This window comes from Euphorbia lathyris, chromosome 1, assembly GCF_963576675.1.
Source record: "Euphorbia lathyris chromosome 1, ddEupLath1.1, whole genome shotgun sequence".
NCBI classification, from domain to species: Eukaryota; Viridiplantae; Streptophyta; class Magnoliopsida; order Malpighiales; family Euphorbiaceae; genus Euphorbia; species Euphorbia lathyris.
The window spans coordinates 93,155,055-93,166,171 of record NC_088910.1 but is presented as its reverse complement, the minus strand read 5'-3'; the positions used below and the strand labels follow the sequence as shown (position 1 = coordinate 93,166,171).

The window sequence follows — 11,117 nt, the reverse complement described above, 5'->3', positions numbered from 1 at the left end:
CATCTTATAATATTGTTACCATTTTATATATGTTACAATATTTAGTTCTCGTAAATATAATTTTGTAACAAAAAATTATTGTCGCTAATATATATAAGTTACATTTTATCTGGTTACAGATACAAATTTGTTACAACTTTTTTGTCACCAAAAACAATTTTTATCAATATTACTTGGTCAATTGTAACTAATATATATCAGTGACAATGTTTATGTATTATCTTAATTATTGTCACATGAGAATTTTATTTATATATTTATTACCTAGTATTGTAAATAAAATAAACATACACATAAATATAAAAAAAATAAATATTTTATTGATCAAATTTGAAATAATACAACAATTTCAATAAAAGTATCAATTTACATAGTCATTAATGACCAGTCACCCAATTGACCCGTCTGGAAATGGCGACCAAAACTTTCAACTATCTCACTCACACCATAATTATTCCCCACCCAAAGCATTAACTCCTACCATGCAATGCTATGAAGTATTCAAAGATTGTAAATAAAAACATACATAATATCTATGACTACATAATATCTAGTAAAAGTGATCAACTGGCACAGCTTTATACTTTGGGATAGGCATCCGATTTAACTCGCTGGATGAAAGCTTCTAACATGTACATTCGCAATATTGTCATGATTCCAAAAAGGCTGCAAATAGACACTCTCAAAATAAGTGGAGCCATTGAAGCACCTTCCTTTTTGCTAACAGAGCTAAATCAGGCAATATGAATATAGAGATTTGAGGAAATATAATATGCAAACCAAGTTATGATGCATTTGTACTCTGCTTTTTATCTGTAGGGCCTCGCGTTCTTCTAAAATGGTATGTAAGGTCACACTCCAGCAATACCAATGAAAGAAAACATATTGGACTGACCTGGACCTATTTGAGCAATTTTAAGAAGGATCAAGCAAACAAGAGTACTTCTGCAAGACAATACTAGTTTAGCGATTAAACATGTAATTTGTCAAATCAGTAAAACTACTAGATATTAATCTCAGAGTGAAACATCATGAGAAAAATAAATACAGTAAGATATGACCATTGTACTAGCTTAACAATCTATATATTTACCCGAAACTGGATAATTATAGTTCATGTTTCAAAAAAGTAAAATATTTAGAATCAAAACCTTGAAATAAAAAGCAGACACAACAAGACATATAAGACAATAGATTACTAAAGAACAGTTATAAACTTGAAAGTTCATAATTAGTTCATGGCTTAACGCAACATGATTAAAGTGCCAATGAGAAATTGGTATGACCAGCAGCAAGTTCAAGGGCAGTAATTCCAAATGACCAAATGTCTGCTCTGTTCGCAGAAACAGGAATTTCAAAGGGTCTTCAGTACAGGAATCTAGTATCTAACAAATTGCAAAAAAGAAAATCATAATTTCTTTTTTGAAATAAATACTAGAACTCACTTAAAGTCATATCCATGCACTTGTTACATAACTTCAGGAGCTATCATGGTAGAAAAGGACAAAAAGAAGTTATTTCTGATAATCAAATAAACTTTAACGTAAGTGAAAGGAAAACTGTGTTAATACATTACCCGCATGGAGTGCCAAGAATATTGAATTGGAAAAGTTTCCCCGTAAGTATGGAAAAATAAACTATCACACAACAAGAAATGTAGTTACTAGAGAGCACCGTGGGAAATGAAAAAATACAATTTCTTAAAGAAAAGCATCCCACACAGATAAAAAGATGATAATGCATGAAGTTATTTTTTGTTCACATATTCAATCGAAAAAAAAATTAGCTTCTCCTACATTCGATAGGGCATGGAACTATTTGCATATCTATGGCTTTTCTCACAATTTTATGTTCGTTTGAGATATTACCTAAAAGAATGAAGAAAGTTCTATGTAACAAAATCTGACTACACTTTGTCTACTGCACCCCTTCTTTCCACCTCTTCAGCTTTAATCCAAGCAGCCTGTAACATGGATGAACAACAAACACAACAAAAATTCAGTCATATTTTCATATAGTTTCACTAATTAAAGACTGAATCACTGATAAATGAAATTAACTTACCTTATCCCTTTCAGGCCTTGAAAGGTGTGGTTTAATGGAGTTCCCCAATCTTAAGACTCCCCAAGCTTCTTGCAACTCTCCCTCCCCTGCTTCTCTACGAGACACCTGGTGTCCGATGATCTCTTCTTCTCCACCTTGTTTAGAGGAAGAAGAACAAGAAGAAAATAGCTTTTACCTCTCAAGTTTTGATTTATATTTAACAAGAATTTGGTCCAAGCTAGCACGAGTTGAATGTGTTGTTTCTGTCCACCACTCAAATGGACTCCTTTTTCCCCAATCTGAGTGAGGTCCCCAAATGGAAACATTTCAAGATCCTTCAGTAGGGAACATCTCTCAATCACCTCATGATATCTAAATTGATCCAGCTCAGGCCCAAACAGAATATTTTTTTGTACGATCCCAGTTTGGATCCATGCAACTTGCGGAACATAGGCTATCTTTTCATAAACACGAACCTGTACAATCAAACGGATTCTTTATCAGTAGAAATTTAGTTTTTCATCTGTTAAAAATGTTTCACAAAAACCTTAATTAGGAGATACAAGGACCGTGCATGAATTTTTTTTATCAGAACTCACTGTTCCATTGATTTTAGGAACTTCTCCAAGCACTGCAGCTAAGAGGGTTGATTTTCCGGAACCAACTTCTCTGCAGACAACCACCTTTTCACCTTCTTGAACCACCAAGTTATGTTCCTTAATGTAGGCTTTGCTGAGGGATTAGCATCCTAAAAAAATTCATTTGACTGGCTAAAAATGGACTCGTTGAGATCCTTGGTGCTGTAATTCTACAGAGCATTGCTTTTCTGGCGCTTCAAGAAACATCTGAATCCGATCTAGTGAAAACCTTTGCTTCAATGAAGATCCTCAAAACTTGTGGGATCAACCTAACTGGTTCTTGGGCAATGATCAGAGTCGCAAGGAATGTAAATATGCTACTAGCAGAGAGTGAAATTTTGAGGAAATAACATGTCCAAAATATAACTGCTGGTATCAGAACAGGGAATGACCAAAACAAAACCATATAGTATGCTTTTTGTAGTAGTAATTTTGATATGCAATGAAGTTCTTCTCTTAATCCACTAATAAGATTATGGACATGTGTTTGCCAAGCATCCAACTTCATATTAGCTAGTGCCTCTGTAATGACCTTAAGCCTCTCATCTTGTTTTTATATCAAATTTAAGTTGTGTTTTAACCATGGGAGAAATTGTAAGCACGGTCAGAACAATGGCGATAAAAGCTGCAATAGTTTCCAACCCAACCATATAATAGATAATAGCTAAGGCAAGACATAGTTGAATGCTTGTTGACCATATCTGATGAAATCAGTATGGGATCCCACCAATTCTATAAGTATAAAAACCCACATAGTTAACTATCTCACCTGGAGAATGAGCTGCCTTAGCAAATTCAGTTTCCATGGCAATTGCAATTTCGACACAGCAGATCAACACAGGTATTCAATTACAAGATCAGCACTTAGCATCAACAAAGATCACCCAGACCTCTAATTCAATTCTAGCAATACACACACAAAATGCAGCTCGCACCCACACCCAAGGACAAAGAACAGCAGCAAAGATCAACAGAACAATTCAAGAAAAACAGAGCATTACATTTCATCTAAGCAGTAGCAAATAGAAAGTTCCAACGCAGCCTAACACAAGAGCCGAACCTGAAAGAGATGAAGCACAAACGGAATCGTGATTTCCGGCCTTCTCTGCCGCTCCAGATCCCTTTTGCTAAGAAACGCTGTCGCCCCCGCAAGCCGCTGCACTCCAGGAGAGAATTCGTCACCACATCGATCAGACAACGATACTCAATTCACTACCCACAATCACCCACAAACGGGACGCACGCCGGTTCCGATAAGGATAGGCGGCGCCGATCAAACACTCTCACACCGTGTTCGATGAAGAGACGGCTCTCACGAAGGTTTTAGGTTTTCGGAGAGAGGGGAATTAGTTTCATTATAACCCGTACTTGAACCTGTATTACTAGGCTTAATACATTGTCACAAGTTTTAAGTATTGTGTTACAATTGAAACAAAAATATTTTAGTTACCCATAAATTTTTCTATCACAAATTAATAAATAATTTATAACAATAATATTAGATAGTTATAAAATTATCTTACCAAAAAAAAGATAGTTATAAAATTATATTTTATGACAATTATAAATATATTGTCACATATTTATAATATTTTTGTTACAACTATTAATCGTAATAAAATTTTTTTAATTACAATTAAAATTTATTGACACAAAATTAATAAAGAAATTGTGATAATTTCTTTTAACTAGTTACAAAATAAATATTTGTGACAATAATATATGTGTTGTAACATTTTTTATGTTTATTATTACAATTGTAATTATCATATTATAAATTTTAGTTACAAGTAAAGACTTATTGTTACAAATTTATTTATTTATTTGTGATAATTTTATAAAACTTGTCACCCATTTAATTTTTGTGACAATTAAAAAATTAATGTCATAAATAATATGCATTTTGTTACAACAATTTATGTGACAGTTAAATTATTATCACATAAACAATGATTTCTTGTAGTGATATATATATATATTTATATACATGAAATTACAAATTTAATATTCATCTAAAAATTGTTCTAGCCCGTTGAGATGCAAAATCACTAATTAAACTTTTATATTCAATATCCTTTAATGTCTCATTTTCAATAGACAATAAAGCTAATCCATTTAATCTTTCATGTGACATAGTAGAACATAAATAATTTTTAATTAACTTTAATTTTGAAAAACTTCTTTCTGCAGATGCAACTGTTACAGGTATTGTTAGTAAAAGTCGATAAATAATAAAAGAATTAGGAAACGACTTTATTCTTTTAATAAAAGACAGTATCTTTAAAGGAGAATCATTTTCTATTTCCAAAACTACTTTCAATACTTTTAACTCAGAAAATAAATCATAACCATCAACATCAAATTGTCCATTATGCTCAAATAAATCACTTAATTCATGACATTTTTTCTCTAAATCATTGTCATTTAAAGAAGAACTTGTAGTAGAGAAATTTAATTGTAAAGAACTCAATTTATAAGGACTGGTCTTGTCTTTTCAAGTGTTTGAACGTTAGAAAACTGATACAATTGAATCTGTTTTCTTTTCCAAGTCTCTTATCAAACACAAGAAGATGAAATAATGATCTACTTACTAGCATTTAGTGAATTGAGTGTGACCTCTTTTATCATTCCAAAAATAAAATATGACAATATTTTGTACTTTCCAATCTCCAAAACTTACAATTTTTTTTTACTTAAAATCTTATATATATAGCAAATTTATCCTAGCTATTTTTTTTACCAATTAACCAAACTAACCTATATATTACTATAATAATATATATGGGGCCCTAATTTTTAGGGGACCCTAGGCAATTGCCTAGGTTGCCTAAAACTCAGCCGGCCCTGGTAATTATATTCTATGAGAAGATCATCAATAGCAATGAAATCTATCTTTGACGAGATGGCTAACAAGTCTTTCTTCTCTTAAAATTAAATTGGAAAGTTTAAAGTGATAAGTGATACTTAATTAGGAAACAGATGAAATTACCATAAATGAACCGACGAAAAGCTTAGTAATAGACAATATAATTAGGAATGATAGACATGACTGGAAAAGGAATGGCTGCGAAGAAGCCATGTCTGAGGGGCCAAGTGCAACGTATTCTCCTCCTCCTCAGTCCATAAGTCCATTGATCGATTGAGTTATGGTGTTTTTTCTTCAGCAAATATCTCATGAACAAGTGGATTCAATTCTTCATTCAGTTGTACCTCATCTTTTCTTTTCAACAGATATTTCTTTTGACAGCTTCATATTCATATGAATACTATCAATTTCTCTTTTATCTTTTTTGTTTTTAGTAAAAAAAAGTAAGTACTGCTTTGGAATTAAGTGTAGCTGCAGATCTTAAGGTTTCTAAAAAGATCCAGTTAAACAAAGTATGAGATAGCGATATGTAGATTGGTTTGGTTTAGCATGTATGCCCCCAATTAGAGGTGGCAATTTCTAAATAATTAATAGTTTAAAATAACCATTAATTATCTCAAAGTAGAAAATTCTAATTTTTTTTAGGGATAATTACTAATCTGACCCAATCAAGTACCCCAATTTACATATCTAGCCCACCTTGCCTCAAAGTTACCAAATTAGACACTTTCACCCATTTTGGACAAAACTAACCTTAGTTCTATTCGATCAATCGATCTTCTTCTTCTTCTTCTTCCTCCTCCTCCGCTTCTTCTTCTTCTTGTTGTTCTTCTTCTTCTTGTTCTTCTTCTTCTTGTTCTTCTTCTTCTCCATTTCAACTTCTTCTTCGGTTCATCTTCTTCAATTTTTGATACCAATCGTTAGCGATTTTTGAGATTTTTGACATATTATGTTCAATTTCCCGTACAAATGGTATATTTTTAGCTTATACGCTTGCTTTTCTCGTTGGTTTTGCCTCTTTCTTCATCTGTAATGGTATCGTTTCAATTTCCTCTATTTTCCATAATTTTTTTCCATTTTTCTCCATTATTATCGCATTTGTGACGAAATTGTCGCATTTCGTCACAAATGCGACAAGAGTTGTCGCATTTCGTAGCAAATGCGACAACTCTTGTCGCATTTGCGACGAATGCGATAATTCTTTTCGCATTTGCGACGAAATACGACAACAATGGAGGAAAATGGAAAAAAATTATGGAAAATTGAGGAAATTGAGATACCATTACAGATGAAGAAAGAGGCAAAACCAACGAGAAAAGCAAGCGTATAAGCTAAAAATATACCATTTGTACGGGAAATTGAACATAATATGTCAAAAATCTCAAAAATCGCTATCGATTGGTATCAGAAATTGAAGAAGATGAACCGAAGAAGAAGTTGAAACGGAGAAGAAGAAGAAGAAGAAGAAGAAGAAGAAGAAGAGAAGGAGTAGATCGATCGATTGATCGAATAGAACTAAGGTTAGTTTTGTCCAAAATGGGTGAAAGTGTCTAATTTGGTAACTTTGAGGCAAGGTGGGTTAGATATGTAAATTGGGGTCCTTGATTGGGTCAGATTAGTAATTATCCCTTTTTTTATGATATTCTAAGCAAATTAACTCTTCAACTTTTTCGTGTTGAAGTCATTTAGGTGTTGTTTGGTTAGATGAGAAAGTGAAGTTTAACGAGGGACAATTATTATTTTGAAAAATAAAAAACATGATTCTATGGAAAATATAGATCTAAACAATTTTAATTGTTGGACTTTTTAATTTTGAGGTGCCAATGGTCATTTTCATAGATTAATTGAATTTTAGTGGTCATGATATTAGAAAATGTAAAATTGAATGACTTTTATTTTGCATTTTAAAGTTCAATAGTCATACTGTGAATACAAATAAAGTTAAATGCCCATGGATGTAATTTATCCTACATATAGGCCCTGTTTTTTGGGACAAAATTAGAAGTTTGAGCCACTTTAAAGGGTTGACTAGTCAAACTTCTAATAGTGGTGTTTGGTGAATAGATGTTTTAAAGAGTTTCTTGGGTCCAAAAAGCTAATTTTGAAAAAACTCTTTAGGAGCTTTTTCAATTAGCTTATTGCTCTATCTGTTTTGAAGGACATTTTTATCCCTATTTACTACCTTCTAACCTCAAAAAAAAGACTTTATCATGTTATTATTTGTCATTTTACACAAACAGCTATTAACAATTAGCTAAGTTTTACCAAACAAATTTACACAATTAGCTAATCAAATCAGCTAACCAAAAAGGTAATCAGCTAACAACTAACAACTATTTGCCAAACAGAATCACACACCAACATTGTATATAATGAAGTATCTACTATGTATTAGTTTCAATTTCATTTTATCTCATTTTATTTATTATATAATAAAGTTTCTTTAAACTAATATTAAATATTACTATGGATTTATTAAATTTTAAAATTGTGTTTTTTTACTAATTTTATAATTTAAGCTAATTTTATAATTTTTTAAATATTTGTAATTCTTTTTTATTGAAAGAAGTTCAATATATTTATCGTGGAACCCTATTTTTTATTTTTCAAAATCATTTTTGTTCAACATTTTTACGGCAGAACCATATTTTTTATTTTTCAAAATAATCATTTTTCGATCTTTCGTTCTCTAAACATCAACTTTCTCCCTCTTAACCAAACAACATTTAAACGACCATAAAACTAGAAAGTTGAAGCATTAAAATTGCTTAAAACATTATCAATTTTTGGAATTTTTTACTTTGAGGTTCATCAAAAGTCAAATTGGCTTTATCAATCTAAAAGTCCTTGATTGGGAAGAATAAAAAAAACAGCCTATTTTTAATAAGAAAAACCACATATACCAATCTACAAATTACTGAAACCACATGGTTGTTGTTTTTTAAATTAACCTTACTTATTAACCTATATTTTTGGTTCAAATGTTATTTGATATGATATTAGAATTTTTTTAGTGGTTGATTGAAGGTACAAAAGGACATGTTAAAGATAATAATAAAAAATTAGTTTTGAGCCTTACCGAATCAAATTAAATTTTTTTTATCAAAATTGATATTCTATTCTACTATGTTTTACAATTGTAAAATATATAGTTGCATGATAATAAAAAATTATGTTTGAAAGTATTGCATTGTGAATAAATGTAAAAAACCAATAGTTAATAGTTGTAAATTTATTAGATTTAATTGTTCGTATAAATACCTATAGCTAATCACTAGTAATATAAAAGAATATTTTTCAAGCTCTCCATTGTTTTATATTTTAAAGAAACCTTAGTGAATTGGGTTATCTATATTTGTAATAAGTCGGACACGATAAATATAAAATTGAATGACTGTTATATTATATTTTGAAATTTAATTGATATACCGTGAAAATGAATAAAGTTAAGTGACATATAAAAAAGCTAGTATGTATTTCCACTCATGAATCCATGACCGATTGTGTTATGGTGTCTTCTATTCACGAAATATCTAATATGAAATAAGTGGATTCAGTTCTTGATGCAGTAGTACCTCATGTTTTAAACAGATATTTCTTTTGGAAAAAATAGTGTAGAGTGGAGTATGAATTAATATATCAATGCCTTTTTTTTTAATCCTTTTGTTTTTAGTAAAAAGAGCAAGTACTGGTCGGAAATGCTTTGGAATTAAGTGTAGTTGCAGATCTTTAAGGTTTCAAAAAAAAAAAAAAAGATGTGAGTTCAAAAGTGTGAGTGAGATAACGATAGAGCGGATGCTGTTTGGGTTTTGGTAGACAACTATTGTAATGTATTAGGTTAAATCATTATTCATCCTCTCACCTATTCAAAATCTTATGCTTGCTAATTATTGTTCAGTCTAAAACAACATTACCTAAGTTAACAGTTTTATTATAGAAAAAAAAACTCACTCATCCTTAGTTCCTCTATTTATTTTTATATATAAGTGAATAAAAAGCTTATCTTTTTAGTTTTAAATTTAATCACTATATTCGTAATTAAATTTATATAGGACATATACATGGTAAATTTATAAGACGTTAACTTCTCATGTCACGTGCGAGGAGATTGCTTGAACCCACATAAGGATTCATGAAGTTTACACACTTGTGGGGCGAGATGGATCAGCTAACCTAGAAGGGTAAGTCATATATACATGCTCTTTCAAGTCACCATAAAGAAGAGAATTTGAGGCATCTAATTAAAGAACATTGCATCCAAAACAAACCAACAAAGTCAAAATTAACCGAAAAGTTGTTGGTTTACCACTGGACTAAAGGTTCTAGTGAAATGAATACCAGGTCGGTGATTAAACCCTTTAGCCACTAATCGTATCTTGTATCTCTCATTAGTCACATCCGCTATTGTTTTTAATTTTCAAATCCACCGACAGTCAATAAGATTGTCACCAGGAGGTAACGAAACCAAACTCCAAGTCACATTGGGCATTAAAGCATTATGTTCCTCTACCATAGCTACCCTCCATTTTGGCGATTTTGAAGCTTGAATAAAAGTCATCGGTTCAATTGTAGTTCAACACAAAGAATTTTATGTTTGAAAGCGCCTACATGAATCCTAGTTACCATTCAATGTGGACCGCTAGCTGACGTAGAGCCTGTATTAGAGGTGTTGCAAAGGAATCAAAAGAAGATACTATTTGGCGTTGTAGGACTGACTGGATGAGAGGCAGATTGCCAAAGTCTGTCGGTAAAGAATTGCTTGCAAGTCGAGGAGTTGTCGCATGGATGGACTGGGTTGAGAGGCAATATACGAGCAATACATTGGTGAAGTAGCGGATGGGCAGTCCACCAGTGGACTATATTCGGTTTAGTTGAACCAAACTGTCTAGGTGTGGGTAATTTATGCGATGAAGTGGCGGACATGCATTCCATTAGTGGACTATTCAGTTGAGCTGAACCGGACTGATTAATTATAGTAGCAGCCTTCTCTTTATGCAATATAGACTGGAAAATGCTTCTGATTAGATAACAATTGATAAGTGACCATAGAAATCAGCAATAATGGGGCTCATGAGTCATGGATAAAAAGAAGAACATGATGTGGGATATATAATTTCCCAAAAATAGGATCATAGCATCAATATCCACTATGCCATTTTCTCTTTCACATGACACAAGATATATGACAGATATTTTTTCTGTGTCGTCTGAATGCTTTTTGCGGCACTATAATAAATTTATGTCATTTGAAAGCTTAAGTGCAAACAATCTCAAATCATATGTGGCGTTACGATGACACACATCTGTCATCCCTAATAAATGCGATTTTAATTGAAAATGTATGTAATCATCAGATGACATTAGTTATATATGACTGTCATGGTTGTCAAAAAAAAACAAAAAAAGCTATATCCATAAGTTAGACAAAAAAAAAAGTAACTATGTATTTCAAAATAGGATTAAGTTGTGCATTACATAAAATCTATAAAAACATATATCCATAAGTTAGATAAAAAAAAAGTTAGGCATCACACACTTGAAAGCTAAGGGGAACTTAATCTTCGAGTTGT

The 11,117-nt window shown here is 31.6% G+C and overlaps 1 long non-coding RNA gene across 4 annotated transcripts; it reads right to left on the bottom strand.

Annotated features, from left to right (window-relative positions):
* Nucleotides 1-367: 367 nt before the first annotated feature.
* Nucleotides 368-4,077, bottom strand: LOC136207006 (uncharacterized). Of its 4 annotated transcripts, XR_010676538.1 has the most exons (4): nucleotides 2,065-4,077; nucleotides 1,869-1,963; nucleotides 1,577-1,637; nucleotides 368-1,485 (listed from the first exon to the last, which is right to left on the bottom strand). It is a non-coding gene; the product is annotated as an uncharacterized lncRNA (long non-coding RNA). The 4 variants fall into 4 exon arrangements; XR_010676532.1 differs by having other exon boundaries at nucleotides 368-666; nucleotides 781-1,963; XR_010676531.1 differs by having other exon boundaries at nucleotides 1,577-1,963.
* Nucleotides 4,078-11,117: the final 7,040 nt, after the last annotated feature.